The sequence below is a fragment of the Macaca nemestrina genome, chromosome 1, assembly GCF_043159975.1.
Source record: "Macaca nemestrina isolate mMacNem1 chromosome 1, mMacNem.hap1, whole genome shotgun sequence".
In the NCBI taxonomy this organism is placed as follows: Eukaryota; Metazoa; Chordata; class Mammalia; order Primates; family Cercopithecidae; genus Macaca; species Macaca nemestrina.
In genome coordinates this window covers 85918773-85942015 of record NC_092125.1, presented here as the reverse complement: position 1 = coordinate 85942015, position 23243 = coordinate 85918773, and the positions used below count along the sequence as shown (strand labels likewise).

At 40.0% G+C, this 23243-nt stretch overlaps 1 protein-coding gene and 1 long non-coding RNA gene across 8 annotated transcripts in view; one reads left to right on the top strand and one right to left on the bottom strand.

Moving 5' to 3' along the window:
- LOC105478837 (uncharacterized) overlaps nucleotides 1–5972 on the bottom strand; it is a 30683-nt gene extending 24711 nt beyond the window's left edge. For 3 of the 4 annotated variants that reach the window (XR_011615093.1, XR_011615098.1, XR_011615092.1), the window contains exons 1-4: nucleotides 5833–5972; nucleotides 3306–3415; nucleotides 2448–2530; nucleotides 1828–1935 (exon numbers count right to left, since the gene is read on the bottom strand). This is a non-coding gene — a long non-coding RNA (uncharacterized lncRNA). The remainder of the gene's footprint in view (nucleotides 1–1827; nucleotides 1936–2447; nucleotides 2531–3305; nucleotides 3416–5832) is intronic. The other variant, XR_011615094.1, reaches the window with a different exon arrangement.
- Nucleotides 1–23243, top strand: part of LOC105478843 (zinc finger protein 717-like) — a 108362-nt gene that overhangs the window by 61856 nt on the left and 23263 nt on the right. The gene's annotated exons all lie outside the window — the stretch shown is intronic.

The window sequence follows — 23243 nt, the reverse complement described above, 5'->3', positions numbered from 1 at the left end:
TACAGGTGTGAGCCACCACGCCCAGCCTGAACTAATTGTTAGTTCCTTGAGGTCCTGCATTTGGGCCTGGTCCCTGGGATCATTATTATCCATTTGGGATCAACATTTGGAAATTTATATTCGGCTAGCAAGACTCCCTCTCTGGGAGGGTGTTGCCTTTCCCTGATGGTCGTGGCTGCTCACCTAATCATTCCCCTTTCTTCTCCTGTGAACGGGATATTTATAATAGACTTTATTTTAGCCTAGGTTTAAAAGCTGGGTCCTAGGAATTGGTCCAGCTGGTCTGCTAAACCGAGGGGATCTTCTAGGAGTGGTTTCATTTCCTTCTTAATATTCCTAACTTTAGTACTTGTAAGAGGAACATCTACAAAGCCAATGTCTCCCTGTCTCATGGGCACTTCCCCAAGAGGGAACATGCTGGATGCCTGCTGTGTGGAAGTTCTCAATATCCTTCTTACACTGTTCTAATTCGTGCCTTAAATATGGATAAGGATTCAAAGGAGAAGTTGGTTTGGCTCCCCCATGGTCTCCGGGTCTGTCTTCCTCTAACCCTCCTGCTGCCCCTTGATCTTCCTGTCCCTTTCTTTGTGAGACATATGGAGGGGCAAGCATGATAGGGGGTCCCATGGCTTTTCATTGGGTGAGGCTCTTTACTAAGCTCTTTTTCTTCTTTGAGGTGGAACATGCGGGCTAATTCCTTGATCTAGCAGAGAATGTAACCTTTCTCTTCTTGTGAGGATGGGGTTTTATTAGTCACGTAGAGAATTATAGCTTGGCACACTCAATCCTCATCTGAGCCAAACTTAGACCAGAAGACTGAAGGCTTACAAATGTCTTTCCTTTGTACCCCCAGTGCTAGAATTTCTGTCTCCCATTTTTGGCCATTCTCTGTGTCTGAGTTTTTCCTGTGTACTCAACTGCACTTACCGGAGGCTTCTTTCATACTCATGTGTACTCAACCTCCACTTATTGGAGGTTTCTTGCACACCCCAAGACAGATGAATCACTTCATCTGTCTCTAGCCATTTCCCTCTTAGGAGAACGGAACTGCAGATTGGGACTCCGTACTTGCTTTATATCTAACATTCAGCTTAGTCACACACACTCAACCTCCAAAAATGCACCACCACCAAGGCAGTAGTTAATAGTCCAATTTTCCTACCTTGGCTGGTGCATGAGTTTGCCTGGTTGCCCAGTGCATGAGTTTGCCTGGTTGCCTGGTGCCTGCTTTTCTCTCTTTGTCACCTCTGCTGCCTCCTGAATAACAATCTTGGGATTGTCTGTTTTCTGCATAAAGCTGGAAAGCCTGGAAAGAGCAGGCCACCTAAATTGGGTGGGATACATCTCCCCTCTCAGCCAGAGTCCCACTCCAAGCAAGCAGAGATCGCAGATGAGCCCCCAGGTTTGTGAGAAAAATGTTCACCCATTCAAACTCAAAAGAATGGACTTACAGGCATGAAAAACAGTGAAAGTGAGACTTTTAATAATGGTCTTGCAAGATAGGGGGTCTGGTAGGCAGGCACACCCAGGGCAGTCATAACAGGTAATTTATCTCCTAACATGCAAGTCCCCCAGTTCCTCACTGGTCGAGTACTATGCGGTTACAATCTTCCCGGACGTCGCCTAAGTTTAATTATCCGCCTTATAAGATTATATCTTGGTCCTCTTCCCTACTTAAGTTTCAGTTTTCCAATAGTGAAACTTTCTTCCCTTCTATGGGCTGACCCTTCCTCGACATTTTGTTCACCAATTTTGACCTTCTAGGTGCATGAGCAGTGTGGTTTGTTATGTTGGCAGACTGGCTGCCAGTACTTAGATTTATCATACCTTGAAAATGGTCCATTTAAATGTTTTCTCCCATGACAGAGGTGCTTGCTTCACTTTCACCTTCTTCCATGATTGCAAGTTTCCTGAGGCCTCCCCAGCAACGCAGAGCTGTGAGTCAATTAAGCACCTTTTTGAGTACTACTACCTAGTCTCAGGTAATATCTTTATAGCAGTGTGAAAATGGACTAATACAGACACAGACAACTTGTGAGGTCCTGAATCTCTCACCTGGATGCATTCAACAGTGTGACTCTCATATGTGGTTCCAGCCACAGGTGGAATGGCAAATTACTTCTGGAACCAGCTCACAGGGTTAATAATAATTTTCATTCCTGAATGCAGCCAATAGAAAATATTTTGACCTTGGCTTAGAATAACAGGCAAAATTGTTTGTCCACCATGAAGTCCTCAGAGAGGATTGTGACTCTCACATCTACTATATAAAGCCCTCAGGTGGTACAGAGAGTGGCACAAGACTCAGCAAACAGTTAAGATTTGACTCCTGTATTCACAGTCAGCCAACAGTAAGGATTGTTACCTAACCACAGACATAGCCAATTGGTAAGGTCCTAAATTTCACACCATGATGCAGTTGACCATTGAACTTGTGATTATCATACCTGGATCTGGCCACAGGTAGAATGGTGCCTTATTTCTGGACCCAGCTCACAGGCATGATGATGACTCTCATACCTGGACCCAGCTAATAAAAGAAATTTTTACGTGCATACTTGAGCATATGGAAAATTATATAATCATGTACATTCAATCACAAAGGTTTTAGAGAGTATTGTTACCCTCACACCTACCATATAAAGCGCTAAGGTGGTAGAGAGAGTGTTATAACAGAGCTTAGCATAAAATGTGAGGTTGTAACTCATAGCAAGACACAGACTACAGGTGGGATTAAAGCTCTTATTCATGAATGCAGTCCACTCTTGAGATTGTGACTCCCATACTTGGACCAAACTCACAGCTGGTGTTGACACTCATATCTGGATCCAAGACATGTATGAAATTGTGACTCTCATTCCTGGACTTTCCTGGAAGTGGGATTGTAACACATACTCTTGGCCAGGGATTAGGTGTCAAATTGATATATGACAGAGCCAAACACCTAGCTGATTTGATTCTCCTTCCTGGGGACAGCCCACAGAAGGTACAGTGAATCATTTCTGGACTCAGCTAACAAAATAATGACTCTCCTACCTGGACCTAGCCAGCAGAAAATATTGTGACTCTCATAGCTAGGCTTTGGTCAACATGTAAAACATGAGGTTCAAATCTGTATGAATGTCACAGAGAGAATTGTGATTCTCACATATACTGTGTAAAGCCATCAGGTGGTACAGAGAGTGTTATAACACAGCCTAACACATAGGTAAGATTGTGGTTCTCATATGCACAATTAACCAATAGTTAGGAGTGTCACCCTCATACAGGGACACAGCTCACTAGTGAGGTCCTAAATATCATACCCGAATGCAGTCAGAAGTTGGAATTGTGGCTCTCATACATGGATCTGGCCCACAGGTAGCATGGTGACCCTCAAACCTGTATTCAGCACACACGTGATGCTGGGACTCTCCTACAAGGACAAAGTTTACAGGTGATATTGGGGCTCTCATGCATGGATCTAGTCCATCATTGAGACTGTGACTTCTGTTCTTGGAACAAAATCTTGGTGATGTTGACTTTCAGACCTGGACCTGGGACATGTGGCATTTTAACACTCATACTTGAACCTTATCACAGGTGGGATTCAGATACATACCTTTGCCTAGCACCTAGGTGATTTGACTTTTCTATGTGGGCCCAGGCCACAAGTGGGATTGTGATGTATAAAAGAGGCAAGTATCTTGGCTCTTTGGCTCTGCTGCCAGTGCCCAGATGACTGACAGAATTGTAACATATACCTTGGCTCTTCACCAAATTAATTTGATTATTTTTCTGGTCTCAGCCCAGCGAGATTGTGACATATACCTATGTCCACCATCTAGGTGATGTGACACTTCTGCCTGAACCATGCCCACAGGGGAGATTGTGACATGTAGCCGGACCCAACACTTAGGTAGTTTGGCACTCCTGCCTTGGCCCAGCACATAGAAGTAATTGTAAAATATACTGGGCCCAGCAACAAAATGATGTGATTCTCCTACCTGAGCATTGCCCATAGAAAAAATAGTCATGTATAGCTAAGTTCATCACCTATGTGACTTGACTGTCTTGCCTGGGCCTAGCCCACAGGAGATGTTATAGAATATGTCTACGCCTAACATTTTAGTATTTTTTTTCTCCTTCCTGAACTGTGCCCAATGAAATAATTATGAAGTATTTCTGGGTCTGGCACATAGGTAATGTGACACTGCTGCTTTGGCCCAGGCAACATAGAAAATGATGAAATACGTGTATGTCCAGCACCTAGGTGATTTTTCTCCTGGGTCCAGTCTACAGGTGGAATCACATACATTTGTACAGGACATACATTTGGGCCCAGCACCTAGGTGATTTAGCTCTCCTAACTGGGCACTCTCCATAGGTGGTATGGTGACTCATTTCTGGACCCAGCTCACAGGTACAATAAATACTCGCATACCTGCATAAAGCCAATGGGAGAGATTTTGACTGTTGTAGCTAGGCCACAACAGCTAAGATTGACTCTTGTAGCTTAGCTTAACAACAGCTAAGATTAGGGGTCTCATACATGTATAAATGTCACAGAGAGGATTTTGACTGTCACGTATACCATGTAAAGCCCTCAAGTGGTACAGACAGTGTCATACTAGGGCTTGGAACACGGGTGAGATTGTGACTCTCATATGCACACCCAGACAACAATTAAAATTGTCACCTCTACACATGAACACAGCAGACTGGTGAGATCCTGAAACCCACACACCTGGATGCAGTCATCAGTTGAATTTGTAACTATCATGCGTGAAGCTGGCCACAAGTGGGATGGTGATGCGTTTCTGCACTCAGCTTACAGGTGATGATAATAATGAATAATAATGAATCTTATACCTGGACCCAGGCAATAGGAGAGATTTTGACTTTCATACCTGGGTTTACAAGCAACATATATAATCATGCATCTTTACCAGTATGAAGGGTTTAGAGAGGATTGTGACTCTCACACCTACCATGTAAAGCCAACGGGTGGTACAAAGTGTCATAACAGGACCCAGCACACAGGTAAAATTATAATTCTCATATGCACATTCAGCCAAAAGTTAGGATTGTCACCCTCAAACATGAACATCGCCCACTTGTGAGGTCCTGAATCTCACATGAGGATGCAATTGACAGTTGAAATTGTGACGTGCACATGAAGCTCTGGTCACAGTTGGGATAATAACTCCTTTATTGGCCAAATTTATAGGCAGGATGATAACTCTCATACCTGGACCCAGACAATAGGAGATATTTTAACTCTCATACCTGGGCTTAGAAAACCAGAAAAATCATGGGTCCATATTAGCATACAAATCTCAGAGAGTACACTTATAAGTGGGAGCTGAACAATAAAAACATCTGGACACAGGGAAGGGAACAACACACAGAGGCCTGTTGCGGGGAGCGGGAAGGGAGAACATTAAGATAAATAGCTACTGCTTGCAGGGCTTAATACCTAGGTGCTGGGTTGATAGGTGCAGCAAACCACAATGGCACATGCTTGCCTATGTAACAAACCTGGACATCCTACATATGTATCCCATAACTTAAAATAAAATAAAATTTAAAAACATCTCAGAGAGTATTTTGAGCCCCACCTCTATCATATAAAGACCTCAAGTGGCGCAGAGAGTGTCATAACAGGGTCCAGCACAAAGGTGAGATTATGCCTCTAATATGAACATTGAGTCAATAGTGAGAATTGTCACTCTCACACATGGACACACCTACTGCTGAAATTTTGAATTTCACACTTAGATGCAGTATATAGATGGTAGCATGACACTTATATGTGGATCTGGTACACAGATAAGATGATGACTTTCAGACCTGGATTTGCAGACCTGGATTCAGCACGCCTGTGAGGCTGCTACTCCCCTACCAAGAAACAGTCCGCAGATTGGCATGAGGCTCTCATCTGTGAATCCAGCCCACTGTCGAGATTGTGAATGCTGAACTTGAAGCAAACTCACAGGTGGTGTTGACACTAATACCTAGATCTCAGTAATGTGTGATTGTGACTCTAGTTTCCATGGTTTGCCTCAAGTGTGATTGTGACATGGTCTCTTTCTCAGTACTTGAGTAATTTGTTTTACTGTGGCCCAGCCAACAAGTGATGTTGTGACATTTGACCGATCAAGTATCTAGCTTATTTGACTCTCCTGCCTTGGTCCAGTCCTCAGGTTAGATTGTGACATATACTTCGGCCCAGCATATAGATGATTTTACTCCCCTGCTTGAGCCCAGCCAGGTATGGTGACTCATTTCTGGATTCAGTTCACAGGCACAATGATGACTTTTATAAATCGACCCTGCCAATAGAAGTGATTTGAATGCCAATAGCTAGACTTAGGGCAACAGGAAATATCACGGCCCTCATACATGTATGAAGGTCAGATAAAACATTGCAACTCTCATGCATACCATATAAAGCCCATGGGTGGTATGGACAGTGTCATAACAGGGCCCAGCACACAAGAGAGATTGTGACTCTAGTATGCGCTTCTTGCCAACATTCAAGATTATCACCTTCGCACATGTACACAGCCTACTAAGTAGGTCCAGAATCTTACACCCAGACATAGTCAGCAGTTGGAATTATGACTCTTAAATTTAGATCCAGCCACAAGTGGGATAATGACATCTGTCTGGACTGAACTCACAGATGCAATGATGGCTCTCATGCCTGAAACCAGACAATAGAAGAGATTTTTGACTCTCATACCTAGGTTTAGGCTCACAGGTAAGATTGTGGGTACATACCAGCCTGAAAGCTTCACAGAAAATTGTGATTCTCACACCTGCCACACAAAGCCCTTGGTGGGTAGAGAGTGTCTTCACAGGGCCCAGAAAACAGGTGGGACCATGACTCTCATAGGCACTCTCAACCAACTGTAAGAATTGTTAACCTCAAACATGGACACAGCCAACTGCTGAGGTTCTGACTCTCAGGACCAGATGCAGCCGACAGTTGGAATTATGAATATCATACTTGAATCTGGCCACAGGTAAGATACGGACTCAATTCTAGACCCAACCCACAGGTGCGATGATAACTCTCACACTTGGATCCAGCCAATGGTAAAGATTTAAACTCTTGTATTTTGGTTTAGGGCAAGTTATGTAATCATGGTTTCTTATGAGCACAAAGGTTTTATAGAATATTGTGACTCTCAAACCTATTGTATAAAGCCGTCAGGTGTACAGACAGTATCATAACAGGGCCCTGTGCACAAGTGAGCTTGTGACTCTGCACATTCAGTCAACAGTTCCAATTGTCACCCTCACACATGGACACGGCCCACTGTTGAGGCTATTAATCTCAAACCCAGATGCAGACAAAAGTTGGAATTGTGACTCTCATATGTGGATCCAGTCCACAGATAGGATGGTGGCTCAGACCTGGATTCAGCACACCTGTAAGGTTATGACTCTTCTACCATGACACAACCAACAGGTAGTGTTGAGGCTCTCAACCATGGATCCAGCCCACCACTGATACTCTGACTTCTGTACTTGGACCACATTCACAAGTGGTGTTGACACTCATACCTGAGTCTGGAACATGAGTGGAACTGTGACTCTAACTTTTGAACCTTGACACAGGTGGGATTGTGACATTTTCTTGCCCAGGACCTGAGTGATTTGACTTTTTCACTGTGGCCCAGCCAACAAATGATCTTGTAAAATATGACAGTTCAAGCACCTAGATTATTTGACCCAGCTTCCTTGATCCAGCCCTCAGGTGGAACTGTGACATACACCTGGGCTCAGCATATAAATATGTGACTTTCCTGCCTATGCTCAGCCCACAGTTGGAATTGTGACATTTATCTGGGCCCAGCATCTAGGTTATGTAACTCTCCTGCGCTCTGCCCACAGAGGGTTTGTGACATATACCAGGATCCAGAGCTTAGGGGATGTAACCCTTTCATCTGGGCCAAGTTCAGAGGGTATTGTGACATATACCTGAGTTCAGCACCTAGGTGATTTGACTCACTTTCCTGGTCCATTTCACAGGTGGTATTTTAACTCATTTCTAAGCCCAACACACAGACATCATGTCTCTTATGCCTGGACCCAACCAGTAGGTGGGACGCTGACAATCATACCTAGGCTTTGGGCAATAGGTGAGATCATGAATTTCATGCCTGCACTAAGGTCATAGCGAGGATTGTGACTTTCTTGTATATTGTATAGTTTCCTAGTGGTACAAAGAGTGTCATAACAGGACCCAGCACACAGGTGACTTGAGTATGCACTTTCTGTCAATATTCAGGTTTGTCACCTTCACACATGTACACAACCCACTGTTATTTTTTTATTTTTTTTGAGACGGAGTCTTGCTCTGTCACCCGGGCTGGAGCGCAGTGGCTGGATCTCAGCTCACTGCAAGCTCCGCCTCCCAGGTTTACGTCATTCTCCTGCCTCAGCCTCCCATGTAGCTGGGACTACAGGCGCCCGCCACCTCGCCCAGCTAGTTTTTTTTTTTTTTTTTTTTTGTATTTTTTAGTAGAGACGGGGTTTCACCGTGTTAGCCAGGATGGTCTCGATCTCCTGATCTTGTGATCCGCCTGTCTCGGCCTCCCAAAGTGCTGGGATTACAGGCTTGAGCCACCGCACCCGGCCAACCCACTGTTATTAATCCCTTGTCAGATGTGTAGTTTGAAAATATTTTTCTCCCATTCTGTGGGTTGTTTTATTTTCACTTTGTTGATTGTATCTTTTGCTGTGCAGAAGCTTTTTAACTTGATGTAATCCCATTTGTACATTTTTGCTTTGGTTGCCTGTGCTTGTAGGGTATTGCCCCAGAAATGTTTGCCAAGACTAATGTCCTGGAGATTTTTTCCCCAGTGTTTTCTTGTAGTAGTTTTAGAATTTGAGGTCTTAGATTTAAATATTTAATCCATTTTATTTAATTTTTGCATATGGTGATAGATAGTTGTCTAGTTTCATTCTTCTGACTATGAGTACCCAGTTTTCCTAGCACCTATTAGTTGAAGAGGCTGTCATTTTCTCAGTGTATGTTCTGGCACCTTTGTCAAAAGTGAGTTCACTGTTGATATGTGAATTTGTTTCTGGGTTGTCTGTTCTGCTCTATTGGCCTATGTGTCCGTTTCTTTGCCAGTACCATACTGTTTTGGTTACTATAACTCTGTAGTATAATTTGAAGTCACATAATGTGATTGCTTTGGTTTTGTTCTTTTTGCTTAGAATAGCTTTGGCTATTCTGATATTTTGATAGGCATTGCATTTAATCTGCAGATTGAGTAGTATGAACACTTTAATAACATTGATTTTTCCAATCCATGAACATAGAAGATTTTTTCATGTTTTGGTTTACTCTTTAATTTCTTCATTAGTGTTTTATAATTTTCATTTTACAGATCTTTCACTTATTTGGTTAATTCGTAGATATTTAATTTTATGTGTGGTCATTTTAAATGGGATTACTTTAACATTTTTTTCACATTGTTCACTGTCAGCATATAGAAATGCTACAGTTTTTTTTATGTTGGTTTCACATCTTGCAACTTTACTGAATTTGTTAATCAGTTCTAACAGTTTTTCTTCAGAGTATTTAGAATTTTCTAAATATAAGATTATATAATCTGCCAATGAAGATAATTTGACTTCTTCCTTTTCAATTTAGATGCCATTTATATCTTTCTCTAGTATGACTGCTCTAGCTAGGCCTTTCAGTAATATATTGAATAACAGTGATGACAGTGGCCATCCTTGTCATGTCCCAGATCTCAAGAAAAAGGCTTTCAGTTTTTCCCCATTCACTATGATATTAGCTACGGGTCTGTCATAAGTGGCCTTTGTTATGTTGAGGTATGTTTTTCCTATCCCTAGTTGTTTAAGGGTATTTATCATGAAAGGATGTTGAAGTTTGTCAAATGCTTTTTCAGCATCAATTGAAATAATCATGTCTTTTTTTTTTTCTTTTACTGACCACTTTATTTTATTTTTAATTATTTTAATAATTTTAGGGGAAAAGCTGGTGTTTGGTTACATGATTTCTGAGATTTTTGTCCATCACCTGAGCAGTGTACACTGTACCTAGTGTGTAGTCTTTTATCCCTTATCCCTCCCACTCTTGCCCCTGAATCCCCAGAGTTTATGATATCATTCTTATGCTTTTGGATTCTCATAGCTATTAGATGTTTGCTTTTTTTATTCCTGAGTTCCTTCACTTAGACTAATGGTCTCCAACTTCATCTGGGTTGCTGCAAATGCCATTATTTTATTCATTTTCATTTCATTTCGCCATTCCATGGTGTGTGTGAGTGTGTATATACGTGTGTGTGTATATATATATGCCATATTTTCTGTATTCATTGGTTGGTTGATGGGCATTTAGGCTGGTTCCATAATTTTGCGATTGCAAATTGTGCTGCTATAAACATGCATATGCAAGTGCCTTTTTTTCACAATATGATTTTTTTCCTCTAGGTAGATACCCCGTAGTAAGATTCCTGGATCAAATGGTAGCTGTACTTTTAGTTCTTTAAAGAATCTTCATACTGTTTTCTATAGTGGTTGTACCATTTTATATTTCCACCAGCAGTGTAATGTTCCCTTTTCACCACATCCACACCAACATCTATTATTTTTTTATGTTTAAATTATGGCCATCCTTGCAGGAGTAAGGTGATATTGCATTGTGGTTTTGACTTCCATTTCCCTGATAATTACTGATGTTGAGCATTTTTCATATATTTCTTGGCCATTTGTATATCTTTTGAGAATTATCTGTTTATGTTCTTAACCCACTTTTTGATGAAATTCTTTTTTTTTCTTGCTGATTTGTTTGAGTTCTTTGTAGATTTTGGATATTAGTCTTTGTCAGATGCACAGTTTGCAAATATTTTCTCCCACTCTGTGATTTGTCTATTTACTCTGCTGATTATTTTTTGGCTGTGCAGAAGATTGTTAGTTTAAGTAAATCCCATGTATTTATCTTTGTTTTTGATGCATTTGCTTTTGAGTTCTTGGTAATAAACTCTTTGCCTAAACCAATGTCCAGAAGACTTTTTCTGATATTATCATCTAGAATTTTCATAGTTTCAAGTCTTAGATTTAAGTCTTTAACCTATCTTGAATTGATTTTTGTATAAAGTGAGAGATGAGAATCCAGTTTAATTCTTTTACATGTGGCTTGCCAATTATCCCAGCACCATTTGCTGAATAGGGTATCCTTTCTCCACTTTATGTTTATGTTTTTGTTTATGTTGTTGAAGATCAGTTGACTGTAAGCATTTGGCTTTATTTCTGGGCTCTCCATTCTGTTCCATTGATCCACATGCCTGTTTTTAGACCAGTATCAAACTATTTTGGTGGCTTTAGCCTTGTACTACAGTTTGAAGTCACGTAATGTGATGCCTCCAGATTTGTGTTTATTGCTTAGTCTTGCTTTGGCTATGCATGTTTCTTTTTTTGGTAATTGTTTTTCCTAGTTCTGTGAAAAATGATATTGCTAATGGGAATTTCATTGAATTTACGGATTGCTTTTGACAGTATGGCATTTTTACAATATTGATTCTACCCATCAATGAGCATGGGATGTGTTTCCATTTTTCAGTGTTGCTCTAATTTTTTTCAGCAGTGTTTTGTAGTTGTCCTTATACGGCCCTTTCACATCCTTGCTTAGGTATAGTCCTAAGTAATTTTTTTTTTGCAGCTGTTGTAAAAGGGGTTAAGTTTTTTATTTGATTCTCAGTTTGGTTGCTGTTGGTGTATAGCAGTGCTACTAATTTTTCTACATTAATTTTGTATCCTGAAACTTTACTGAATTCATTTACCAATTGTAGAAGCTTTTTGGATGACTCGTTAGGATTTTCTAAGTATACAATCATATCATAGGCAAACAGCAACAGTTTGACTTCTTCTCTACTGATATGGATGTCCTTTATTTCTTTTGTCAGATTGTTCTGGCTAGAACTTCCAGTACTATATTGAGTAGAACTGATGAATGTGGGTATCCTTGACTTGTTCCAGTCCAGTTCTCAAGGAGAATGTTTTCTTTTCTTTTCTTTCTTTCTTTTTCTTTTCTTTTTTTTGAGACGGAATTTCGCTTTTGCTGCCGAGGCTGGAGTGCAATGGCACGATCTTGGCTGACTGCAACCTCCACCTCCCAGGTTCAAGCGATTCTCCTGCCTCAGACTCCCAAGTAACTGGGAATACGAGCATGCACCACTATGCCCGGCTAATTTTGTATTTTTAGTAGAGACGGGGTTTCTCCATGTTGGTCAGGCTGGTCTCGAACTCCAGATGTCAGGTGATCCCCCCAACTCGGCCTCCCAAAGTGCTGGGATTGCAGGCGTGAGCCACCACGCCCGGTTCTCAGGGAGAATGTTTTCAACTTTTTGTCATTTAGTTGGCTGTGGGTTCATTATAACTGGCTTTTATTATCTTAAGGTATTTTTATTCTATGCTGATTTTGCTAAGGGTTTAAATTTTAAAGGGATGCTGGTTTTGTCAAATAATTTTTTTACATTTATTAAGATGATCATTTGATTTCTGTTTTTAATTCTATTTAATAGGGTGTATCACATGTATTGACTTACGTATGTAAAACCATCCCTATATCCCAGATATGAAACACTTTTAATTTTGGTGAATTATCTTTTTGATATTCTGTTGGATTCGGTTAGCTAGTTATTGACTCAGAATTTTTGCATCTATGTTCATCAGGGATGTTGTCCTGTAGTTTTCTTTTGTTTAATTGTCCTTTCCTGGTTTTGGTATTTGGGTGATGCTGGATTCATAGAATGATTTAGGGAGTATTTCTTCTGTCTCTGTCTTTTGGAATAGTGTCAGTAAGATTGGTACCAATTCTTTTTTGAATGTCTGGTAGAATTTAGCTGTAAATCCATCTGGTCCTGGACTTTTTTCTTGTTGGTCCTGACCCTTATTTATTACTGTTTCAATCTTGCTACTTGGGATTGATCTTTTTGTTTCTGTTTCTTTCTGGTTTAATCTAGGAGGGTTGTATATTTCCAAGAATTTATCAAGTCCTCTAGGTTTTCCAGTTTGTATCCATAAAGGTGTTCATAGTAGCCTCGAATGATCTTTTGCATTTCTGTGGTATCAGTTGTAATATATCCTATTTCATTTCTAATTGAGTTTATTTGGATCTTCTCTCTTCTTGGATGCTCTTGCTAATGATCTATTGATTTTGTTTTGTTTATCTTTTTTTTTTTTTTTTTTTTTTTTTAGATGGAGTCTTGCTCTTTTGCCCAGGCTGGAGTGCAGTGGTGCGATCTTGGCTCACTGCAACCTCCACCTCCTGGGTTCAAGCAATTGTCTTGCCTCAGCCTCCTGAGTAGCTGGGATTACAGGTGCCTGCCACCACGCCAAGCTAATTTTTGTATTTTTAGTAGAGATGGGGTTTCACCATGTTGGTCAGGCTGGTCTCGAACCCCTGACTTCATGATCCACCCACCTCGGCCTCCCAAAGTGCTGGGATTACAAGTGTGAGCCACCGTGCCCGGCCCTTGTTTATCTTTTGAATCAGCATATATATATGTGTGTGTGTGTGTGTGTATTTTTTGTGTGTGGTTTTTTGTTTTAATTTCATTTAGTTCTACTCTGATCTTTGTTATTTCTTTTCTTTTGCTGGGTTTGGGTCTGGTTTGTTCTTGTTTCTCTGTTTCCTTGAGGTAAGAGCTTAGACGGTCTACTTCTGCTCTTTCAGACTTTTTATGTAGGCATTTAATTCTGTGAACTGTACTCTTTGCTGTATTCCAGAGATTTTGATAGGTTGTGTCACTATTATTGTTCAGTTTAAAGGATTTTAAAATTTCCATCTTGATTTTATTATTGACCCAAAGATCATTCAGGAGCAGATTATTTAATTTCCATGTACAGTTTTGAGGATTCCTTTTAGAGTTCATTTTCAATTTTATTCCAGTGTAGTCCAAGAGAGTACTTGATTTAATTTTGATTTTTTAAATTTATTGCGGCTTATTTTGTGGCCCTTCGTATGATTTATCTTGGAGAATGTTTCACATGCTGATGAAAAGAATGTATGTTCTGCAGTTGTTGGGTAGAATGTTCTGTAGATATCTGTTAAGTCTCTTTGTTCTAGGGTATAGTTTAAGTCCATTTTTTCTTTGTTGATCTGTCTAGTGCTGTCAGTGCAGTGTTGAAGACCCCACTATTATTGTGTTGCCATGTCTCAATTCTTAGGTCTAATAGTAATTCTATTATAAACGTGGGAGCTCCAGTGTTAGGTGCATATATATTTAGAATTGTGATATTTTCCTGCTGGACTAATCCTTTTATTTTTATATAATACCCCTCTTTGTCTTTTAAAACTGTTGTTGCTTTAAAGTCTATTTTGTTTGATATAAGAATAGCTACTGCTTGCTTTTGATTTCCATTTGCATGAAATATCTTTTTCCACCTTTTTACTTTAAGTTTATGTGAGCCCTTATATGAGTCTCTTAAAGACGGCAGACACTTGATTGGTAGATTTTTATCCATTCTGCCATTCTGTATATTTTAAGTGGAACATTTAGGTCATTTACATTCAACATTAGCATTGAGATATGAGGTACTGTTCTATTCATCATGCTAGTTGTTGCCTGAATATCTTGTTTTTTTTTTTTGTGTGTGTGTGTGTGTGTGTTATTGCTTTATAGGCCCTGTGAGATTAATGCTTTAAAAAGGTTCTATCTTGGTGTATTTTGAGATTTTATTTCAAGATGTTGATCTGGCCCCATCTCTTCCTACATAAGTCAGCTGTGCTATATGAAATTGCATCCAAAGAAATAAATCACATTTCAAAATGTAATGGCCTTTTGAAGTATTGTATTTTAGACAATCTCTGACACTAAGCTTTTTCATTGCTAACATGAAATAGTTGTATGATCAATAATATACTTATTAGCATTTATATATCTGAACAGATATATTTAATTCACATGTGAAGAATTAATATGCTAGCCCAGATAAAATGGACTCATTTAACTTCCATTTTAGTCACAGCCATCTCACTGGCATACAGAGGTAAGCAGAGGAGGAGAAGAATAACAAGCCCTAATGAGTAAGATCTATTTTCACAAGTAAATTCCATCTCCAGACAAAAAGGAATGGGAACACCACACATCATTATTCTACTGCAACAGGCAAAATCTCCAAGGCTGGCTGACAGTGTTCAATTGCTTCTAATAAGAGCCAGATATTCCCAAAACTTTCAATTATATTTGCAGATATTTTTTAGATTGGTTCACAGTAATTAAATGGCTCATATAAAGTTGTAAAAATTATTTCAAAAATAATATCACAGAAACTTTTATTGTGTATATATTAAAGTGAATGGTTCTATCTTGAAAAGGTATATGAATGGTTCTAATCTTGAAAAGGTATGTGCTGAAGATTGCCCTCAGAGAATGGTGTTACAGTCAGCTGGAATCACTCAACTCACAGGCAAGATGAGTCCCAGTGATGTCAGTTGCTCTAGAGCTCAGCACATTAACTTTTCTTGGAAATGTCAACATTATAAGCCAATGATTCCTTAAGCAGCCCTTTGTCTTTACTAACTAAATACTGAATTATCAAACATTTCAACTTGAGTAATTGGAACTTTCTTGTTGAGAAACAGTTAAGAACTTTGCCTTGGTCAGGTACAGTGGCTCACGCTTGTAATACCAGCACTTTGGGAGGCTGAAGTGGGCAGATCATGAGGTCAAGAGATTGAGACCATCCTGGCCAACACGGTGAAACCCCGTCTCTTCTAAAAATTCAAAAATTACCTGCATGTGGTGGCACATGCCTGTAGTCCCAGCTACTTGGGAGGCTAAGGCAGGAGAATTGCTTGAACCCAGCAGGCAGAGGTTGCAATGAGCCGAGATTGCACCACTGTTCTCCAGCCTGGCAACAGGGTGAGTGTAGGGAGACCCCCTGAAACTATTACTATGGAATAAAAGATGAAATGCTCTTGATTATTGTAAATATAAAATTGCATGCATGCAGGATTGTGCAAAGACAATGCCAGGTTGGACTGCCAGAATGAGCCAACAGCGCGTGATGTGCTTCCCCCTGCAGAGAGCCTATGAATGGATGTGCAGTCAGGGAGGTTTCACATCACCAAGATTCCTATCCCAGAAAAGCAGATGTTCATAGCTCTGGGAATGGAATGTGACCCTTGTGGAGAGCCTATAAATGCACGCATGAGGGGCATCTGTCCATATGGATAAGATAGGGCTATAAATGCCCTCATCTTGCCACAGCTCTTCTGGGCGTCTTTAGGGTTAAGGCATACTCCCTTCTGTGAATTTCTGGTCTAACCGGTTGTCTAGCTTCACATCCTGTTTCTATGGATTGCTGGTAACCAGCTTTTCTACAACTGTTACTGCTGATTAATATCTTGGTAATCATAGGTTATGGAAAGACTGTGTTTCTGTTTTAAGGCTCTGTTAGAAATTACTGATGCACACACTATATTTTAAATTCTTATCTCTGTATACTGTACTTCTGCATATAGATATTATGTTAAAGAATTACTTCATCCCCAAGTGACCATTTCACCTCATAATCAAATGACCCTAAATCCCTCACTAACCTACCCCTACCCTCACTAAACTTAATAATAAATGCTGGTATATCCAGTACATTGGTGGCACTGCGGGACCAGAAGGAGGTGACCGCCCTGGACCCAGCTTTCACTGTCTTGTGTGTGTCTATTATTTCTCAACCTGCCGATCCACCTGGGAACAAAGAGAGAGCCCTGTTGCATTGCGGGCTGCTGGCCAGATCCTGCAATAGGTGAGACTCCATCAAAAAAAAAAAACAAAAAAACTTGGAAACTCATGGTTCTTTGTTTGAAATACTGTGAGGAAAATTCATAAAGAGACAGTTATAATTTTCCAAGAATAAGAACCAAAGAATCGATTATGTTTGAAAACATTATGTATTTGGGTAGTATGTTAGATGTAACAATGATATATTTCTCACAATTCTGTGGTTAGCATGGGTGTTCTTTTGCAGGGCCTGGATGGGCTCAACCATGTGGCCACAACCTTCTGAGAGTTAGACTCAGTTGAGACAGTTAGATCTCTCTGTATGTTGTCTTTAATCTTCAAGAAGGCTGGCCTCCTTCACAGGATGCTGTGAATGTTCCAGAAAGACAAGCCCTAATGTGCGAGTAACTGTCAAATATCTGTTACTGACTCATGGACCAAAACAAGTCACATGGCTAACCCCAAAGTAAATGTAAGTGTGATGGTCATTTTTATGTGTTAACTAGGCTATATCACTCAGTTATTTACTCAACATGAATCTAAGTGTTTTCGTGAAGGTATTTTGTAAATATGGTTAACATGTACAATCAGTGGGTTTTAAGTAACGGAGACTACTTTGAAATGTGCATGGTTCTCATTTAATCAGTTGAATGCCTTAAGAGCAAAACGCAGGTCTCAAAGAGCAGAATTGTGCCTCTAGACTGTAGCGTTAACTCTTGCCTGAGTTTCCACCCTTATCAGCTCCTGAAATTGCATAAATAAAAATTTAATTCCTTAAGATAAATCACTCTCTATATGTCCTGTTACTGTGTTTCTCTCAACAATCCTGACTGATGCAGTAAAGAGCTATACAAGAGAGTGGATAAGGAGAGGCATAATACATTAGGGTCAATAGTGTGACAATGTACTACAGTTTGTCCTTGGGCCCTGTATTTCTTTTTTGTCCTTCAAAATAGTTTTCAAGATGGGATTCGACATGTAATCAGTATACTAGGAAAATTGCTGTGAGAGGTAGTGGGGAGAGAGCCAGAAAAGGCACAGAGAACCTTCAGATATGATCCAGCTCTGAAACCTGTGGAGGAATCGGGAAGGATTAAGCAGGAGGAATTTCAGATCATAGCACAGTTCTAAGAAAGATGTTTTCAGGCCAAAGAGGAGGCTTTGAACCAAATTGCTTATCTGAGGCATCCTGAGATTCACAGGAATAGGACTTCATTAGTGATCCTGCTGTTGAAATGGGAAGCATAACCTTGCACAAAAGTAGTGGTGAATCAGACGGGCCATAGCTGAAGTTATCACCCCATTATACTCTCCATGGAAGAAGATCTGAGTAGTGCATCTGTCACAACCCACGTGATTCATGCTCCTTTCATATTTAGAGTACATTTACTGTCTATCAAGAATGTCAGTCTCATTCAATCATGGCATCAGGCTTTGAGTCCATACTTTATAATCTACTTCAGGCCCAGTTGCAATTGAGGTTCTTCTGATTATGGCTCATCTTTATCCAGAGATCTGAACAAAGGGAAAATTTGTGTGCTCTCATTTACTTAATTTAAAATGGTTCTTCTGATTTTGTCTTATCTTTTCCCAGAGATCTGAACAAAGGGAAAAGTTGTGTGCTCTCATTTACCTAATTTAAAATGGTGAGACAGAGACATGGAACAGCGATAGACACTATTGTGGTTTGGATATGTGTCCCCACCTAAATTTCACATTAAATTGTAATCCCCATTTTTGGGGATGGGTACTGGGAGATAATTAGATCTTGGGGGTGGGTTTCTCATGAATGATTTAGCACCATACCCTTGGTACTGCTGTCACGAAAGTAAGTGAGTCCTCATGAGATCTGATTATTTAAAAGTTTGTAGCACCTCCCTTGTCTCTCTCCTGCTGCTCTAGCCATGTAATGTGTCATCGTCCCCTTCACCTTCTGCCATGACTGTAACTTTCCTGAGGCCTTCCCAGAAGCTGAGCAGATGTCAGCATCATACTTCCTGTACAGCCTGCAGAACTGTGAGCTACTTAAGCCTCTTTTCTTTATAAATTACCCAATCTCAGCTATTTTTTTAAATAGCAGTGTTAGAATGGACTAATATAGACACTTGTTTTCAAAAAGAGAATGAATAGGGTCCTGGTTGTGGGAAAAATGGAGTTGCAGCATTTCTTCCACTGAATACAACTCTCAAAGCTAGCAGAATGAAAGCACAATTCAAGAAATCTGAAAAGTAACTAATAGCTGGTGGATTAAGGAAGACCAGAATTCAAGTTCAAACAAATCAACGGTAAGTATTCTGCATTTCCTTTCCTGTGGCATCCCCCAGGAACTAAGAAGTAAAAAGTAGAGAGCAAAAAGAAAGAAGTCCTCTAGTTATTGTGCAAAAAGTGGGTGGAAAAACATGTAACTCTCAGACTATATACATTCTCTTTTTTTCTTCTTCCTTTGTTCTTGAGAACTCTAACCCTTAATTAATCCCCTGGTGATGAAGCAACTACTAGAAATAAGAAGCTTAAGGATTGAAAACCCCGAGGGAGCTAAAAACATCCTCCTGCTCAGTAGTGCTACCATAGCAAGAGGGTGTGCTGCTTTTGTTTTTTGTCCTCATGCTTCCTAATTCTAGATGGAGATAAAGTTGCAAAAGTGCATAATCAAACCCCAGATACTTAGCTAAAGCACTAAAATAAGCAGTCCTAAGGTGCAAGAAAGAGCCAGAAAGTTTGTGGGGAGACAAGAACTGAGAAAAACAACTTTATAACATTATTTATAAATTTTTAGGTCTATCCTTAAGTTATACATGTGTAGATATTATACACCACTGCCCAGATTTGAAACCAATTGGGCAGCAAAAATGTGTAGTAGATTCAAATAAATTGTAAATAATTTACAAATGGAATTGGCACTGAAACTACAGCCTACAGAAGGCAGGTCAAAACTTGTGACCCTAACCCAACCAATTCAACTATCTCCTAGAGAAAAAGTTAACATTTTCCACAGGATGTAAACAGAAGCCAGAAAAAATTTTAATATTTAGAATTTTCAAGATACAACCCCAAATTACAAGACAAATAAAGAACCAGAACAGTTACACTTCACATAGGAAAAGAAACCAATGCCGATGCCAACATGACACAGATGTTGGAATTATCTTACAGCATGCAATTATGGATACTCTTGAGGCCAATGAAAAAATAGAAATTTTCTGTAAAAAGATAGAATATTTAAATAAAAATCAGAGAAAATTTTAGAGCTGAAAACATGACAAAAAGAAAAAATAACTACTGGATGATCTCAATAGAAGAATAATGGCAAGAAAGAAAATCAGTGGGCTTGAGGATACACCAATAAAACTTACTCAATTGAAATGTCAGAGAAAAAATACAAAAACGTCAATAGAACCTCAGGAACTTATTAAAAAAAATAGGACTAACATTTGTATCAGTGAAATCTGACAAGAAAAGATAAAATGCGGAACAATATTTCTGAAAAATACCTAAATTTCTCCAAATTTGATGAGAGACTTAAACCTACACATTAAAAAAATCATAGCAAACCTCAAAACAAGAAATCCACACTCAGGCATATAATAATCCAGTTACTGATAACTAAAGACAAAGAAAAATGTAGAAATCAATCAGCAAAACAGTAACACATTATCTTTAGGGGAAAAATGATACAAATAGGTACAGATTTCTCATCAAAAATTAGACTCCAGAAACAACATTTTTTAAAGTGATGAAAGAAAAAAATCTTGTCAACTTGGAATTCCATATATCTTAAAAATATCCCTCAGGAATGATAAAACAAACACGTTTTCAGATGAAGATAAACTGAGAAAACTTGTTTCCAGAAGACTTGCTCTAAAACATTTGCTAAAGCAAATTCTTCAGAGATGGGAAATGACAACAGAAGGAAATTGAAACACCAGGAATGAAGAGAATAAATGTGGTAAACATCTGGGTAAATATAACAGACTATTCTTCTTCACTTGAGTTTTTCAAAATATGTGTGACAGTTGAAAGCAAAAAATGTAACACTGCTTGATAGAGTTTTTAATGTAGGTAGAAGGAATATATAAAACAACTGTAACAATTATAAGAGGGAAGACTAAAGGCACCTATATGGGGTAAGACATCTACATTCCATTTAAAGGAATAAAATACTATTTTAAGTGGACCACCATGAAAAGGTTAAGTATGTACATGGGTATCTCACAGTGACCACTAAAAAAAGATATATTAAAATATGCAATAAACAAAATAAAATAAAAATATGTTCAAATAACTTTTGAAAGTTATTCAAATCTTTCAAAAAGGAAAGAAAAGAAATATAAATAAGGTATTGTTAGTCCATTTTCACACTGCTATAAAAAAATGCCTGACAGTGGGGAATTTACAAAGAAAAGAGGTTTAATTGATTCACAGTTCCACATGGGTAGGGAGACCTCAAGAAACTTACAATCTTGGCAGAAAGCAAGTAGGAAGCAAAGACCTTCTTCACATGGTAGCAGGAGAGAAGAGTGAGTGAAGGAGAAACTTCCCAAACACTTATAAAACCATCAGAGCTTGTGTGAACTCACCCACTGTCATGAAAACAGCATGGGGGAACCACCCCTGTGATCCAATCACCTCCTACTGGGTTCCTCCCTTGACGTGTGGGGATTATGAAGATTACAATTTAAGATGAGATTTAGGTGGGGACACAGAGCCAAATTATATCATTCCACGCTGGGCCCCTACCAAATCTCATGTCTTTTCACATTTCAAAACCAATCATGGCTTTCTCAGTCCCCAAAGTCTTAACTCATTTTAGCATTAACTTTAAAACCCACATCCCAAAGTCTAATCTGAGAGAAGACAAATCCCTTCCACCTATGAGCCTGTAAAATCAAAAGGAAGTCAGTTACTTCCTAGATACAACACTGGCTGCTTTCATGTCTGGAGTTGAATGTCTGTGGCTTTTTCAGGTGCATGGTGCAAGCTGTTAGTGGATCTATTATTCTGGGGTCTGGGGGATGGTGGCCCTCTTCTCACAGCTCCACTAGGTGGTGCCCAAGTAGGGACTCTGCATGGGGGTTCCAACCCCAGGTTTCCCTTCTGCGCTGCCCTAGCAGCGGTTCTCCATGAGGGTTCCACCACTGCAGCACACCTCTGTCTAGACATCCAGGCATTTTTATAAATCCTCTGAAATCTAGACAGGAGCTCCTAAACCTTAATTCTTGTTTTCTGCACACCAACAGGACCAACAGCACATGGAAGCTGCCAAGGCTTGGGGCTTGCACCCTCTGAAGCAATGGCCTGATCTGTACCTTGACCCCTTTTAGCCACAGCTAGAACACCTGGGATGCAGGACACCAAGTCCTGAGGCTGCACACAGCAGGTGGGCCTTAGACCTGGCCCATAAAAACATTATTTTTTTTCCCCTAGGACTCTGGGCCTCTGTTGGGAGAGGTTGCTGTGAAGGTCTCTGACATGCCCTGGAGATATTACCCCCCACATTGTCTTGGCAATTAACATTTGGCTTCTCATTACTCATGCAAATTTCTGCACCTGGCTTGAATTTTCCCCAGAAAATGGGTTTTTCTTTTCTCTCGCATTGTCAGGCTGCAAACTTTTTAAACTTTTTTGTTTTTTATTTATTTTTATTTTTTGAGATGGAGTTTCACTCTTATTGCCCAGGCTGGAGTGCAATGGCATGATATCAGCTCACTGCAACCTCCAACTCCCAGGTTCAAGTGATTCTCCTGCTTCAGCCTCCTGAGTAGCTGGAATTACAGGCATGTGCCACCACACCTGGCTAACTTTGTACTTTTAGTAGAGATGGGGTTTCTCCATGTTGGTCATGTAGCAGGATGAGCAGCAGACAAAACTCCTCAGACACCGAGTTAAAGAAGGAAGTGGTTTATTTGGCTGGGTGCATCAGCAAGACACCTGTCTCAAGAGCTGAACTCCCTGAGTGAGCAATTCCTGTCCCTTTTAAGGGCTCACAACTCCAAGGGGGTGTATGTGAAAGGGTCGTGATTGACTGAGCAAGCAGAGGGTACATGACTGGGGCTGCATGCACTGGTAATTAGATTGGAACAAAACAAGATAGGGATTTTCTCAGTGCGTCTCTACAATGTCTGTAACCTAGAGATAACATAACCGATTATGTCGGGGGTCGATCTTTAACTACCAGGCCCAGGGTGCGGCGCCAGGCTGTCTGCCTGTGGATTTCATTTCTGCCTTTTAGTTTTTACTTCTTCTTTCTTTGGAGGCAGAAATTGGGCATAAGATGATTATGAGGGGTGGTCTCCTCCCTTAGTCAGGCTGGTCTCAAACTCCTGACCTCATGTGATCCACCCACCTCGGCCTCCCAACATGCTGGGATTACAGGCATGAGCCACAGCACTTGGCCAAATTTTTAAAACTTTTATGCTGTGCTTCCCTTTTAAACATAAGTTCCAATTTCAGATCATCACTCTCAAGTTAAAAGTTCCACAGATCTCCAGG